General features: G+C 34.0%; 1 protein-coding gene across 6 annotated transcripts in view; it reads right to left on the bottom strand.

The window, feature by feature from the left end:
• Positions 1 to 14,856, bottom strand: part of fne (ELAV like RNA binding protein found in neurons) — a 175,748-nt gene that overhangs the window by 143,285 nt on the left and 17,607 nt on the right. For all 6 annotated transcript variants that reach the window (XM_073975209.1, XM_073975216.1, XM_073975206.1 and 3 more), the window contains exon 2: positions 9,547 to 10,701. The gene's annotated coding sequence lies outside the window, so the exon portion shown is untranslated. The remainder of the gene's footprint in view (positions 1 to 9,546; positions 10,702 to 14,856) is intronic.

Raw genomic sequence — 14,856 nt, 5'->3', positions numbered from 1 at the left:
CAAAAACATATACATATTTGGTTTAAAACTCAAAAGTGTTGCGGAGGAATGTACTTGAAGGAATGGGCCGACATAGTCCATTTTGAAAGTGGATCCTATTTTTTGAGTCATTCCACTCGATAGATATTGTGCCCACCAATCATTTCAGTTGGTCACCGTATAACTTAGAGCTTTTGGACCACTATGTCAGGAAGCATCAACTTGCCCACGAAAACCATAATATCTCTGAAACAGGACCACAAAGAGTAGCATCGACATCGAATAGATTCTAAACTGCACTTAAACAAAAATGTTGAACTTTTGTGGGTGAGCTATCCCACAAGCAGAAAACCGATATGGAACATTTCTGCAGTAAAACTATATGTGGACAAAGTATTAGGAGATCCACCGTCTGGATAGTTGCTCCGTTCAACAGATATAACGCGTACCATTTTAGTAATATTTTTTTTAACTTTTAGGAGGGGTGGGAACTGGATGGTGCTCGCCGATATTGTCCATCTTCGAACTTAAACTAAGTTTGGAGAAAATATTTTGAAGGCAAAATTTTTGACGGTATCGGGTGATCCGTTCGAGAGATATCGTGCGCCCCAGCCTCTACACATGGGGCCAAAGGGGTTTTTACAGCCTTGGGGCTATTTACTAAGGAAGTATGGACTTGCCTCTGGAAAAACTTATACCGTCGTTTTTGGGTAGCGAATACAAGTTGCTACAACAAAAATCAAAGCGATTTGAGAGCAGGTCCTAAACAAAATTTTGTATGGGAGATACCCGAAGGAGTCGAACGATAGAGTCCATATTAAAACCTCATCTATGTTTGGTATAAATTTCACGATGTGAAAAGTGTGGATTAAATCGGTTAATCCCTTCAAGATTTATCGTGCGAACAACCTTCAAACTTTTGTGGGGGAGGTACCTGAAGGAGTGGACCGATATGAACTTAAAGAATACACTTCAGAGGTGAAGTTCCTAAAGTAAGATTTTTTTAATATATCCACTACATCAGCCTCTAAGGGATGCTGGCATTTTGAAGACTGAAATTTTTATACCCTCCACCATAGAATGGAGGGTATATTAAGTTTGTTTTTCCGTTTGTAACGCATTGAAATACTCATTTCTTGATCAGGGTAAAATTCTGAGTCGATCTGTGCACGTCCGTCCGTCCGTCTGTGGTAATCACTCTAGCATCCACAAAAATGGATATAGAACGCTGAAATTTTGGGAAAATGCGTCTTTTGTTTGCAGGCAGGTCAAGTTCGATGATGGGCTATATCGGTCCACGTTTTTGTATAGCCCCCATATAACGGTACCCCCCGATTTACGGTATTTTGCCGTTTCTAGCTACATTTTCAGACCGATTTAGCTATAATTTGACATTTCGGGTTTTTAAGTGTCAATAAACTTATATAACGAAAGTTGTGGACATAGGTCCACGTTTTGGTATAGCCCCCATATAATGGTACCCCCCGATTTACGGTATTTTGCCGTTTTTAGCTACATTTTCAGTCCGATTTAGCTATAATTTGACATTTCGGGTTTTTAAGTGTCAATAAACTTATATAACAAAAGTTGTGGACATAGGTCCCACGTTTTGGTATAGCCCCCATATAACGGTACCCCCCGATTTACGGTATTTTGCCGTTTTTAGCTACATTTTCAGACCGATTTAGCTATAATTTGATATTTAGGGTTCCTAAGTGTCAATAAACTTATATAACAAAAGTTGTGGACATAGGTCCACGTTTTGGTATAGCCCCCATATAACGATACCCCCCTATTTACGGTATTTTGACGTTTTTAGCTATATTTCAGACCGATTTATCTATAATGCAACATTTAGGGTTCTTAAGTGTCAATAAACTTATATAACAAAAGTTGTGGACATAGGTCCATGTTTTGGTATAGCCCCCATAAAACGGTACCCCCGATTTACGGTATTTTGACGTTTTTAGCTACATTTTCAGACCGATTTAGCTATAAATTGACATTTAGGGTTCTTAAGTGTCAATAGACTTATATAACAAAACTAGTGGACGTAGATCAATGTTTTGGAATAGGCCCCATATAACGTTACCGCCCGATTTCAGGTATTTTGACGATTTAAGTCGCATTTCTAGACCGAATTAGCTATAATTTGATATTTAGGCTTCTTAGTGACCAAAAACTTATATTCGAAAAATTTATGAACATAGGTAAATGGTTTGGTATAGCCCCATATAACGGTACCTACTGATTTTCGGTATTTTGACATTTTTACCTACAAGTTTTAACCGAATTATCTGTAATTTGAACATTTGACATTTGAAATTCTTAGTGGTCACCACACCTCTCCACCAAAAATTGTCAAGAAAGGTCGATGTATTGATAAAGCTCCCATATAAAAATTCCTCTCGATTTTCAGTAATTTGATGATTTTAGCTACAATATTAAACCGAACTAGCAGTAATTTTACATTTGAAGTTCTTAGTGGTCACAACACCTCTCCATAAAGAATTGTCAACATAGGTCCATGTTCGGATATAGCTCCCATATAACGGTACCTCCCAATTTTCAGTAAATGGCAATTTTAGCTACAATTTTTAACCGAACTAACTGTAATTTGACATTTGAAGTTTGTAGTGGTCACCACACATCTGCATCAACAATTTTCAACATAGCCCCAATATAACGATACTTCCCGATTTTCTGTACTTTGAGGATTTTACTTAAAATGTTTCACCACATAAGTCCATGTTTTGGTATAGCCCCAAAACAAATCTCCCGATTTTCCGTACCTTAGCGTTATTTTTTGGACGAACTTTCTGTAATTTGAAATTTAAATGCCAACAAAAATTCTGCAACAAAAATTGTTCATTTAAGTTCATATTTTCGTATAGCCCACATACCTCCGAACTAGCTGTTAATGACATTTGAAGTTCCCACGTTATCTACCGATTTTCGGTATTTCGAGGATTCTAGCTACAATTTTTAACCGAATTAGGAGTTACTTGACATTAAAGACGCCCATCAAAAACTGTCAACATAGGTCCATGTTTTATCCAGGTCCATGTTTATAACCCCTATATAACGGTACCTCCCAATTTCTCGCCCACCGAAAATTGTCAACATACATAGTTAGATATAGGCACCATAAAAAAGGGCCTCCCAAATGAAGCATTTTATGTACATTATCTGACATTTTAACGTACCCACTTACAGTTGGGGACAGGAATGAAAACTAATTATTCCATTTTAGTTCAGAATATTTTATGGTGGAGGGTATGAAAAGTTCGGCCCGGCCTAACATAACGCCTTTTTACTTGTTTTGTTTAATTTTGTCTCTATTTTAGACGCGCAACTGGATTTATCTAAAAGCTTAATATGCGGTTGTAATACTCGCGATTTCGTATTTATGCCTGTGTAACTCGAGAGTGTACCCTTCATAGGAACAGAGCAATCCATTCCCAAATTAGCAATTTGTGTGCGTAAATATTTCAATAAAAAAAATTAAAAAATATATATTTTTTAATTTAATTTAATTTTCAAAAAAAATATATATATATATATTTTTTGGGTTCAAATTTTACAACTACCACATGATTCTCGTGGTAACACACATGAATTTAGTTTTATCGCTATTTTAAAAAATTTGTTTGCAAAAACGTAAAATTTTGTCATAAATTTGATTTTCCGCGAACGCATTTAGTACGAATTTATTTAACGATAAAGACATATAACAGCTCATTTTATAAAGACGTAAATTTTTTAGATTTTTTCTAAACATTCAAATTGAAACGGTCATATCTTTTGCAGACATCGATCAAGGTTAGTTACAAAAATAGATTTGGAATGACGATTTTTTTAGTCTATGTAATCATTCATGTAGTATCAATTTTTTTTTTTTTTGGATTTCTGTTTTTTAAATGGAAAATTCAATTTTACAACTTTTTGCACATATACTCGCAAATTATTATTTCAATGCGTTACAAACGGAAACACAAACTTAATATACGCTCCATACAACGGTGGAGGGTATAAAAAATCTATTTTTTTGTTTGTTAAAGATGTCAAACTGTTTTATCTAAAGTTATAGATGGCCGTGTTAGACGTTTGGTACGCACGAATTGATATATGCAACTGGCCATATTAGAACTCGATCTATGCCTTGAAGAAATATTACGATGTGCAAAGTTTGCATTAACTTGTTTGCTCCCTTCGAGAGGTATACTTAGTGCCCACCGAATGAGTCGACCGACATGGCCCATCTTCAACCTTAAACCACCCGAACCACTTGACGGAGGCTGACAAAATTTGGCTCAAATATTACATATGTCAAGAGAATATCTAGCATTGAAAATGGGGTCTCTGTGTCCATGTTTTGATATAGCCCCCAAATAACCGTACCTCCCTATTTAAGGTACTTTTGTCTACTTGCCTCATTGTACAATCATATTGGCTGAAATTTGGCATAGTGAGTTCTCAATTTGTAGAAAATACCCTTGCAAAAACTTGTCAACATAGGTCCTCGTTTTCTAATAGCCCCCATATAAGGGTACCCCGATTTCGAGTATTTACCCAAATTTTGGGTAAAAACTCTTTAACTGCCGAACCACTTGACGTAGGCTGACAAAACTTGGCATAAATCTTTCTTATGTCAAAAGAACTTCTGGTACTGAACATGGGGTCTCTGGGTCCATAATATATTTTCTACACATTGAGAACTCACTGTGCCAAGCTACAGCCAATATTATTGTAAAATGTGCCTAATAGACAAAAAATACCGTAAATCGGGAGGTACGGCTATATGGGGGCTATATCAAAACATGGACCCAGAGATCCCATGTTCAGTACCAGAAGTTCTGTTGACATAAGAAAGATGTAAGCCAAATTTTGTCAGCCTACGTCAAGTGGTTCGGCAGTTAATGAGTTTTTACCCAACACTTGGGTAAATACTCGGGTATTTACCCAAGTATTTACCCACTAGTTTAAAGTATTGTAAAACTATCTATTTTGAAACGAATTTACAACCTAAACCCAGGAATAGGGTGTAAAATTTTGTATTTGCCATTCAATATAGTAAATACCCAAATAAATACCCGGTAAATACCGTCTCTAATAATTTATGGTGGAGGCTATAAGAAGACTTCAAAATCGCCCCATCCTGCACATTTTAGTAATAGAAATATGTATTTAACAGTTTGTTTGGAGACGCATCACTACTTGGGTTTTGGGTAGGGAATTCCCGCACCGAAAGATGATCGGGATATATAATATTATTTTGATTTCCGGGAAATCGGGAAATATGTATTTACATTTATTACAACTGATACTGAATGACCTATTTCGGAACGTAATTCTCTGAAAATTTTGTTCTGGGCTTCCCACAAATGGTACTAGATGGAGTCGGTGTTGTATTTCATATAACTATGTGGTAAGATGGAAAAATTACGAAAACATTGACGCACCCCCGTATTTTAAAAGAAATTCCCGGGAATGGCGATTTTGCGGTTCCCGATTCCCGGGAATGATAAATACCGGAAAAACCCAAAGCCATAATCTCTGCATTCAATTTCCTTTATTTTCTTATCTGCTGGGCTGTGAAAAATTCCAAGTGTCATCTGATATGTTATATCAAAATTGTTCCCAAAATCGTCATATTATGTGGACCAAACTTTAGAAAACAAAAATCAGAAGAAGTTGCAGGAAATAATTTCAGAAGTTATTGCTGACAAGATGATAAAAAAATAAAAAAATATCTCAGTCGGACCTGATCCGAAAAAAGGTATTGGGAACGGCAAGCAAGATGATTAGAATAATGCCCAATGTTAAAGGCCCAGGGCAAACAATTCAAAGCTAATAACAACAGCAGGCTACTCCCAAATACTCTACGCTGCTCCTATTATACGTTAAGCCATTACAACAAGAAACAAATAGTAAAAGTATTACAAATTTTAATTTTTTAATTTTTTTGAAATAAAAAATTGCTCAAAACAATATTTCCTGTTGCATCTCTTGTCTATTGTTGACTATAATAACTTTTATTTAATTTAAATGTTGAAAAAGGTCCCGACAAACCACTTTTAATTGATATATGAAGTAAAATTATATATGATATAAAGTAATATATACACGTATATATGTAATGATATCATGATAAATTTAGTGAGAAACAAAAGGTTTACCAATTTTGGTTATGTCGTGTGGCTTCAAAGCTAATTTTCAGTTATATATCTGCTTATAGTGACTTCAAAAGTTTGATTTGTAAAATGACGTTGTGCGTGAGCTTTTTTATTGAATCGCTTTATAAATAAGATTTTATCTAATCTTAGGTAAACACTCATCAAAAGATGATACAGGAAATCCAAAATACCAAGTTACAGTCACATCAGTAGATTAATCTTCTATACTATAGAGACTATACCAAAATCTAGACCTATACAGACAAACTTCTGGGGGAAAGTAGTCCCAAACCTACAAAACCCGAAAATCGTGAGGTACCTTTTTTATGGAGGCTATATGAACACGTGGCCCTATACTGATAATCTTCCGGGAATTTTTTTTAGCCCCAAAGAAAACTTATTGCGATATTTCAGCCATTTCGGTGAGATAATGTGACTTAAACTTACAAAATACCGAAAATCGGGAGGCACCATTCTGTGGGGTCTATATCAAAACCTGGACCTATACTGACAAATTCTTGGGGGAAATTTTTGTAGCTCAGAACAAAACTAAATACCAGATTTCAGTCATTACGGAAACAATTTTCAAAAAAATTTCGTTACACATGACCCGGACTATATACGTCTGAAACTATAGGCAAAATGGAGTAAAATGGCATTTAAGATTTTTTTTCTCATTCTGTTGGCCTTTTAAAGGACATTCAAATTTCAAAGGACAAAATTTTCAAAAAAAAAATTTTAAATACTTGTACTCATCCCACGATGCTGGCGTCCGTGTCTTTGTAAAAAAATGCAAACACATAAAAATTTCGCGATTTATTTTTATACCCTACACCACTATGTGGAAATGGTATTATAAGTTTGTTTTGGTAAAAAGTCATGTAACACCGCGAAATATTCGCCGGAGTCCTCCAATGTGGTATACCAATCTTCATATCTCGACGAGATAAAGCGATTTTGAGATGTGTGTCCGTCCGTCCGTCTGTCCATTATAAATTGTAATGAAACTTCAGGCAGCAAATATGGATCGATCGTCACGAAATTTTGTATGGAGGTCGGGTTCAGATGATCCCGAAATATTTAGCGGGTGAAATGGACCAAAAACATTATATTTATCCAATTTTGTAACGGCTCTGTAGGTCGCAATAATAGTCCGATCAACGCAAAATTTTAAATAAGGTAAGAGTATATGACAAAGAAGAAGCTTGCAATATGAGATGGCGATTAGATAATATTTAGAGGGTTAAATGGACCATAACTTTTTTGTGAAAATTGCGAAAATTTTTAATATACAGCTTATATCTTTATTCCTGGAAGAGACATTCCTGGCCTTTCCATTGATGTCAATTATGTTGATGTACGTGATCACATAACAGAGTTACAGCCTAATATATCCAGTTTTTTGTATGTAGTATTATCATAAACACGCTAGAGTTTGCAATTACAGCTCATAGTCACGAAATTTTGCTGGAGGTAAGAATTTAGGTTGAAGAAAATGCCTATAATTTTGCATGATGATCTGATATTATTTAGCGGGTGACATAGACCATTGCTTTTGTATGAAAAATACACAAATTTTATTTTTGGTCCATATTTTAATTCCTGGAGGGCATATACCGGCAAAGTAGATTACATATGGAAAAATAACTACTGACATTTCCCCTGATGCACATTTCAATACTCGTAATGTGTCTGCTAGATAACGGGCCTACTGCCTAATATATAATGGGTTTTGTGTAGAGAACCACAATTTCCTCCCATACTACAAATTGTATCTATCATCAATTGGATTTTTTATACAAATATTGCAGCATTTGGTTGCTTCGCCAAATATTTTATACCCTCAGTCTTTAGGGTAAAGGGAATGTATACAAAATACGACCAAAGATGTGCCTCACCGAAATAATGGTTTTAGACCCCAAGTATATTTGGATAAAATTCCTTTCAGACAATTTAGAGTCGATTTAGCCCTGTCCGTTCATCTGTCTCTCTTATTGTGTAGCTTCCTGGTGCGCACGATAACTCCCGAACGGATCTACCGATTCGAACCAAATTTTACACTTCGTAATATTTTGCCCAAACTTAGTTTAATTTCGAATATGGGCTATATCGGTTCACTCCTTCGGGCAACTCCCCCACAAAAGTTCAAAATTTGTCTGAAAAATTTGTGAACTTTCCATACTTCCTGAGATTATGGCCGAAAAGCTCCAAGAAACAATGAAAAACAAACAAGAAACCTAACTAAAATGGCAAATCCACAAGATAACTCTTAAAGATGTAGGAGGAGATGCCAATCAAAGTGAATTTTCCAATTTTGGCATATGTTATAGAAATTTATATCCCAGTAGGGATAAGGGAGGCTTCTCTTATATCAATGGATTTATATTAGATCATTGATATGTGGCCTAGTTTTTATTGCCGAATCCGAAAGGCCGTTTGTAGAGAAATTTTTCATGGCTGAAATACTCAGGAAATATCGCCAACATTACAAAGGGGTATTTTTAGAAAATAATGGAAAATTTCACAACATTAAAAAAATCGTTGGGAGTTATGTCCGCGTTTTTTTTTTTGGGAATTTTGGGAGTTATGTACGGGATCCGTTATTTTTTCTTTTTTTTTTTGGTTCTTAATAAAATTACACCCTAATTTTTGTTCGTTTTCTTCATAATAACTTTCGAAAATTCACCCCAATTTATTTTTTCTGTTAAACACTGGATTGCATTTGGGCCCTAAACATGTGCAAAAAGGCCTCAATGAAAAATGTAATTAGACCCCAATTTAATTTTCAAATTTTCGATTTACTTGTTGTGAAGACAAATTGGCCCAACAGTTGAAAGAAAAAAGGTCCCAAAAAGACGAAAATAGGCCCCAAAAGATTTATTGTTGTTTTCCATATACCTGTTTGGGACCTAGTTTCATTTTCAATTCGGGGTGTTATTTCATGAGGCCTTATTATGAAATTAATATGACGACAAGATCATCGACGATATTAGATTAGGACAAATGACGCATAGTTGACCCTATCCCTATGTGTTGTTCTTTTTTTAGTTATTTTGCCAATATGCAATATTGGCTGGCAATATTTAACAGACTTATGGGCCAAAAAATGGATCTACAATTCTTTTCCTAATCAACAAATCTGAAATATGTGCTATAAATAATCGAATTTGGATAAAAATTAAATCAATTAAAATATTTGTTTTAAATCATCGATGCACAATGTGCGCTTACTGAGACCAAGTGAGCGTAAGTTTCAATGTAAAATGCATTGAAAATTATCTTCACTTGCTCTCATCAAGCGCACGTTGTGCATTGATGTTTTTAATTCAAATTATTAATACGAGTATATATCTGTTTATTTCATAAGTTCTCTTTAAGATCTGAGACTTACCTTTCTTGGTGTAATATTTCTTCCAGTTGATATTAAATTTAATACGGCTTGAAATCGTCTCTAGTACACGCTTATTTCGAAGAAACGTTTTTTTATTATTTTAAATCACCTTTTTATTTTTCTCGCTTTTTCCTAAAACATTCTTTCTATTTCACTTTTATGGTTTTTTTATTTTTATTTCTTTAAAAAATTCTTCTTTTATGTTATAAAAACAGTTTTGTTTTGTTCATTAAAAAATTATCATTAAAGTCACAAACCCTTTTATTGCAGTGTTTTTTTATATTTTTAAAAATTTTAATTGGTTTTTCTGCCTTAGAAATAGCTTTAAAGTTTATGGTAATTTTTGTTTTTGTTGATATTGAATTTCAATAAATTTGGCCTTTTACAAAGAAAAAAGTTCTTTTATTTGTTAACCATTGAAATGTTTGTTGTTGCTGGGCTTTAGTAAAAAAGAAAGTTCTTAAAGTTGTTCTTTGTCTTTCTCAACAAAAATTTCGTCGTCTTTAATTAGCTTAAAATCGTTGGAAGTCCTTCTTGTAAATGTGTGTTGTTGTATTTGGGGAGTGAGTGAGATCCTGTCAGGGCTTGTACGACAGATTTTTATTTTAATAATTACGAAAGTCTTTGCTCATAATCCTTAAACACTCAATATACTATATATTCATGTGTAAATATATAAAACATCAATATTTGACTATTTTTGTGGGGGAGTTTTTACGACTTTTTTTAAAAAATGTTTGTCTTACACTTACTTTCTATATAAAATGCACATACACACCATTTATGAAAATTGCTTATCTTTTATTTTACTTTGTGTGGGGCGGGGGAGGGTATTATTGTTTATCTTTGTAGTTGGGGTTTTTTGTTTGTTTCTTAGCAATAACCGGGCGAGAGATAGTTCTTATAAAATATTCACTCTTTTTATGATCAGACCACAACTTTTCTTTATGGGATTCTTTTTGGCGAATTTTTCTGTGAAAATTCAATATTTCTTGTTTATTTAGTTTTGGTTTAGTTCAATACTGTAGATTTGTTGTTGTTGAGTTTATGAGCGCCTTCACGTCTTGTTCTTGATTAAATTCGTTCTTTTCTCCTTTGAATTTTTCGCTGTATTTCTTTCTTTCAAATGGAATTGTTGGCTCTTTGTTATAATTCCTGTAAATATTGATAAAAACAAATAAATGTAAATGCTTAAGAAACAACTCGAAACTATAATATATAATATTCAATTGGAATTACTAAATAAGAGTGCAACTCGAAAAAATGTAACCAAATATAAAATATCAATAAATGATAATATGTTTACTTATGAGGATTTATTTGTTTAATCCGGTTAATTTTCACCAGATTACCATATAAAATTCTCTAACGACTGGGCTTATTTAAAATCCAAAACATGATCTCTCATCCATCCCCGTTTTATAGATGTATTTAATGTGCACTAAAGTAATGCCCCAAAATGGTTCAGAAATCGATTATCCTGGGCAAACCCCCAATTTTTGTTTTTAATTTCCATATGGGTCTCGACGGCAATCATGCTGAAACTAAGGTCACCAAAAATCATGAAAGTAAAAAATGTTGTGTAGCGTTACGTAAAGCTATCTTAAAGATTTTAAGTTGATTTAATATGCAATATAGCCACAATAGGGAGAAATCACAATATTTTAGATACAAGCTTGAGATTTGGAACAGGGTATAATATAGTAGTCTTTGTATGTTTAGAATTGAAAATGAACCATATCACACCACGTTCGGTATAGTCCCCATACAAAAGTTGTTAGCCAAATTCTCCAACAGAATTGAAGCAATAACTAAAAAATCTTTGAAATGGATATTGGCCATAAGGGTATACGTTTTGGTGTATCCCAGAATTTTCAACCACATTAGCTCTTAATTATCATTTTGGGTTCTAAAACCCGCAGAGAATTGCTTATATAGCTCCACGTTTTCGCTTTTGAAATATTTTCTGTAACTCGAAGCTATTAGCATAATTTTTTAAAATATCTTCTGCAATATGGATTTTGGAAATTCTTTTGGTGGGAGAACCTCCACACAGAAAGTAGTGAAAATAGATCCACGTTTGAATACAGTGATTGCATTATCTTAAGATAATCGGGACCTTTGTTCATGTCATTTTGTATTAACAGCATAAAACAATTTTTACCGTATACCCCCTCCAGAGGGGACAGGGGGGAGAATGTTACGCTCGTGGTTTCTTAAAACACTCTTCGCAGCAGCACAAAGCTGTAACCGGCGCATTGGCTTGATTTTTACACTCTAAATATTTTTGTTTGGCCACCTTCTCCATACAAGTGGATCCACTGTGGAATGGTGGAATAATTGGTTCCCTATAGTTTTCAGTAGTTTTGCCATAGATTCTGATAGAAAAAATGATGTTCCTGACGTAATTTTGGCATGATTGTAATTAATGTCCCTTTGTAGGCAATTTGGCTAGAAATTTCTAGTTTTTGAAGTTATTTTCCAAAAATGAATATGAAGAATCATTAAGGGTTATGTCTAGACTCTAGAGTACGCACAAACAATTTAATGATATTAGTCTAGACTTTAATGGCATTGACCTGATAGGTGAAAAAACAAGGCATAGAACAAAAGTTTTCGCACTTTTCTTTGAAAATAGTCTTTAGAAACATTGTTAATAATGTCGTGATCATGTTTGCATTTATAAAAACAAAAATTTCAACGCCCAATGTTGCCATTTAAGCCAAACAATACCACTCACTTGGACGAGTTTCATAGAATCACCCCAAATCTTTTTTTGCTGCGTTTTTTTCAAGTTATGTCGTATTTTTGCGGGCATTGTGTGGTATAACATTCATAGTTCGGATGAAAACCAACATATCTGGCGTAAAATCGATATTTTACTTGTGGAAGAAGCCAACACACACCTGAGTTTAAATAAATAAACTGTCGCTATCAAAACGCTTCGTCAGAAGTATTATTGTTTGGCTTGTAAGGCAACAATGGGCGTTGACATTTTTGTTTCTATAAAAGCAAACATGGTCAAGACATTGTTAACAATGTTTCTAAAAACTACTTTTAAAGAAAAGTGCAAAACTTTCGTTCTATGTCCTGATTTTTTCCTCTATCAGGGCAATGCCGTTACAGGCTAGTCTAATATGGGGCAAACCTGGTTGATACAGGACTTTCCATACATCATTAATTTGTTAGTGCGTACTCTAGACATAACCGTTAATTTTTCATAGTGATATGTTGGAAAAAATTCAAAAAATAGCCAAATTGCCTACAAAGGGACACTAATTACGATCATGCCAAATTTACGCCAGGAACATCATTTTTTCTATCGGAATCAGTGGCAAAACTACTGAAAACGATAGGGAACCAATTATTCCACCATTTTGATTACTAAAATGGCATAAAAAGTGAAAAATTTGGGAATTATTAATCGATTATTGTGGTGCATCATTTACAATGCTCAGTTTAAAAACGCCCAGCTTTTGGTTTCCGATAAAATTTTAGTATAACGGTACTGTAAACGGAGTATTTTTGTATGCCATCTTAAATACATCTTTTTAGCCTACAAAATTGTTTTTTGAATTGTTAAAAAATCTTAACTCGTTTCCAAGTTATCAACGTTTACATTTATTATTTCAGGTTGCATAATTTTCAGTACGTCTGGAAGTATTTTTAGGGTGTTCAAAGTTTCGTTCAAATCGGATAAGTAAAATGTTGTGTGGGAGCTACCTGAAGGAGTGAATGGATGTAATCCATTTTCGAAACTAATATATGTCTCGAAAAAATCGATTTGGACTTTCAAGAGTTATTGTACCATATTAGGGAAGTTCCCGAAGGAGTGGACCGATATGACTTAAAGTATGGACAAAATATTGTGAGATGCAAAATTTGGACCAAATCTATTGGTCTATTCGAGAGTTATAATGCGCTCGAGCTAGACAGACGGACGAACTGGGCTAAATCGACTCAAAATACTTTGAAGCGGGTTTCGTCGAAACATAAGACCATTATATCGATGAGGTACATTTTTTATAGGTAGCCTAAAGCCTGAGGGTACAATATACAATACAGCAGATTTTAATACCATTTAACCAATGCTTGAGAATTAATTTCGCTTACGGTTGTTTTCAGCTACAAATTTGTTAATGATAAGAAAAAATTCAGATGGGTATGCTATTTATAACTAGACATCGGATTTTGCATATTTGCATATTTTTTATTAATAAAGATACGAAAATTCTGATTGGGCCAAAATTCGTTTTGAAGAAAACTGAATGCAATGACAGGCTCATATTTTTTATTTTTTTGCATATTTGCATATTTTGCATATGCACAAAATATGCAAAATATATGCAAAATATGCAAAAAATATGCAAAATATGCAAAAAATATGCAAAATATGCAACTAATTTTTTTGACGAAAATCGTCAAATTAAATTTGGAAAGTCATCAAAAAGTGTTCTAAATTAAGTTTATTGTCGTTAAACGTCGATTTCTTAGCAGACCACATTAGCTCTTAATTATCATTTTGGGTTCTAAAACCCGCAGAGAATTGCTTATATAGCTCCACGTTTTCGCTTTTGAAATATTTTCTGTAACTCGAAGCTATTAGCATAATTTTTTAAAATATCTTCTGCAATATGGATTTTGGAAATTCTTTTGGTGGGAGAACCTCCACACAGAAAGTAGTGAAAATAGATCCACGTTTGAATACAGTGATTGCATTATCTTAAGATAATCGGGACCTTTGTTCATGTCATTTTGTATTAACAGCATAAAACAATTTTTACCGTATACCCCCTCCAGAGGGGACAGGGGGGAGAATGTTACGCTCGTGGTTTCTTAAAACACTCTTCGCAGCAGCACAAAGCTGTAACCGGCGCATTGGCTTGATTTTTACACTCTAAATATTTTTGTTTGGCCACCTTCTCCATACAAGTGGATCCACTGTGGAATGGTGGAATAATTGGTTCCCTATAGTTTTCAGTAGTTTTGCCATAGATTCTGATAGAAAAAATGATGTTCCTGACGTAATTTTGGCATGATTGTAATTAATGTCCCTTTGTAGGCAATTTGGCTAGAAATTTCTAGTTTTTGAAGTTATTTTCCAAAAATGAATATGAAGAATCATTAAGGGTTATGTCTAGACTCTAGAGTACGCACAAACAATTTAATGATATTAGTCTAGACTTTAATGGCATTGACCTGATAGGTGAAAAAACAAGGCATAGAACAAAAGTTTTCGCACTTTTCTTTGAAAATAGTCTTTAGAAACATTGTTAATAATGTCGTGATCATGTTTGCATTTATAAAAAC

Source organism: Musca autumnalis, unplaced genomic scaffold (genome assembly GCF_047663935.1).
Source record: "Musca autumnalis isolate F117 unplaced genomic scaffold, ASM4766393v1 scaffold_3, whole genome shotgun sequence".
NCBI lineage: Eukaryota > Metazoa > Arthropoda > Insecta > Diptera > Muscidae > Musca > Musca autumnalis.
This window is presented reverse-complemented; position numbering and strand designations above follow the sequence as displayed.